We start from the raw sequence: 2,026 nt of genomic DNA, 5'->3' as shown, positions 1-2,026 counted from the left end.
TTGGGCCGGCCTGGGGGCCTGCCGAAGCATTTGCCTTGGCTGGCAGCCCCAAACTCAGCTGCAGCCCGCGGTTCCCATATTGGGGCAGCTCGGGGCAGTGAGCCAGGCAGGCGGCAGCACCAGCACCGGGCGCAAGGCACCGGCATCCCCAGGGCTCTGTTGTTCCACCCCAAAGGAGAACCCCCTTTTTGGGACACTCTGGCACCAGGGGTGCCGGAGGGGGCTTCTCCGCACCTATGGAGAGCAGCAGGCTTTCCCAGGAGCACCAGCACCAGTGGTGCAAACAGCTTCAATGCCAAGTTGGTGAGTTTGGCCCCACTGCCGCCCCCGCTCCAGCTGCAGGGTGCCATGGGGGGGGCCACGGCAGCCATCCGGCGGCATCCCTGCCGGGACAGGCTACGGCGCCTTTAAGACATCTCCCGCAGCAGGAGCTGGCAGCTGCCGGCGGTGCGGACGCGGCCGGCTTGACTCGGAGCCAAGCTGCATGGGGAAATTCATAACATCCCTGGAAGTGCTGAGCGAGGCTGAATCGAAGCGCCCGGAGCCTGCCGAGCTGTGTGCCTTGGCCCTGGGGAGGCGGGAGTGGGGCCAACCCCACTGGCCTCTCCTGCCCCGGAGCCGGGCACTGCGCCCGGCATCCCAGCCGGGAGGGTACGGAGAGGTGCCAGGTCTTCAGCAAACCTAGAAAGTCCCATCACGTGGGGACTGAGTCACGCCAGCCAGGGCGGCCTCCCCTCCTGGGCCCTTTCCAGAGCCCTCAGCAGGATGCGGGAGATGCCTCAGCTCATAGCAAAACCCTTCCCACCATCCAGCTCCCAGACACAGGCATGAAACAAAGCATCACCCTGCGTGCCAGACATCTGGGCCTCGCGCCAGCGCCAGCCCAGTCCCAGCTATCCCCTGCTTTCAGCCAGTGATGGGGAAAAAACATTCCAGGCGCTGCTGGGACAGAGCACCCTGTCCCACAGGAGCATCCCTGGGTGTTGCAGAACTGGAGGACACTGTCCCTCTCCTGCTTCAGCCAAGCACGGCCCTGCTTGGCGCTGGCCTGTCCCAGGAGGGCTGCTTTCACCCTGGAAGAACATGCAGCCCTGCTGCAGCCAGGTGGCCATGCAGCTTCCCACACTGCCCCGGAGTCCTGCGCTGCCACTGTGGCCCCTGGGGGCAGGGATCCAGGGATCCTGGGCTAGCTGCAAGTGCCACGGGCTGCAGCGGGCTCTGGGACAGCCCCGCAGGGACCTGGCGGAGAGGACAAGGATGGGGACAGAGATGGGGATGGGGCCAGCACCCCAAGCTGCTAGCTCCAGTCCCCTGCCTACTCCAGCCACCCCAGAGCTGCCACCAAAGGGTGTTGGTGGCCCCAGCCCAGCCCGCTCCCTTCCAAATCCTCCGCCCCGCCCTGTGGCTGAAGTCTGTAGAAAAATCCCAATAAAAGAAGTAAAAGTCAGGCTGGGAAAGTCCTTTTGGGGTGGAAAATGAGCTCATGGGAGGCTGATGGCAGTGCCAGCAGCAGCCTCATGGCTTTTTGGAGGATCCCACCTGGGGTGAGGGGAGAGGCGGGATCTAGTGACCTTCCTCCTCGTTTGGGATGGTGGCCCCTGGGCACCCCAACCCAGACCCCTATCTCCCACCCTGGGCACCCCACCGGGCTGCCAGCCCCTGCCCACGTCTCCATTCTTTTGGTGGTTTGCTCGTTCCCAGCGGCAGCAGCCCGGGCAGTGCCGAGCCTGGCACTGCCTGTGCAACTCCGGCACCGCGCACACCTCAAACCTCACCGCAGACCAGGGGCGGCACGGCAGGGCCCCGGCCCGTTCACACCTGCGGCGGTGCTTGGCACAACAGTTTGGCAGTGCCCCGATCCCGCCGTCCCACCGGGGATGCCCAGGGGCCGGCTTTGGGCACTACGGGCACCACCTTCCCCGGGGGTTCCCTCCCGGGGAGGGCACCAGGCAAAGAGCATCCCCACAGCCTGGCAGGACCGGGGCTGCATCCCCCGCTGCTCGGTGCCTGCGAAGCCCCGGGATTT

The 2,026-nt window shown here is 65.9% G+C and overlaps 1 protein-coding gene across 1 annotated transcript in view; it reads left to right on the top strand.

The window, feature by feature from the left end:
- The window catches only part of CPXM1 (carboxypeptidase X (M14 family), member 1), a 16,369-nt gene that overhangs the window by 978 nt on the left and 13,365 nt on the right, over positions 1–2,026 (top strand). The window lies entirely within an intron of this gene.

The sequence above is a fragment of the Charadrius vociferus genome, unplaced genomic scaffold, assembly GCF_000708025.1.
Source record: "Charadrius vociferus isolate BGI_N301 unplaced genomic scaffold, ASM70802v2 scaffold975, whole genome shotgun sequence".
Taxonomy (NCBI): Eukaryota; Metazoa; Chordata; class Aves; order Charadriiformes; family Charadriidae; genus Charadrius; species Charadrius vociferus.
This window is presented reverse-complemented; position numbering and strand designations above follow the sequence as displayed.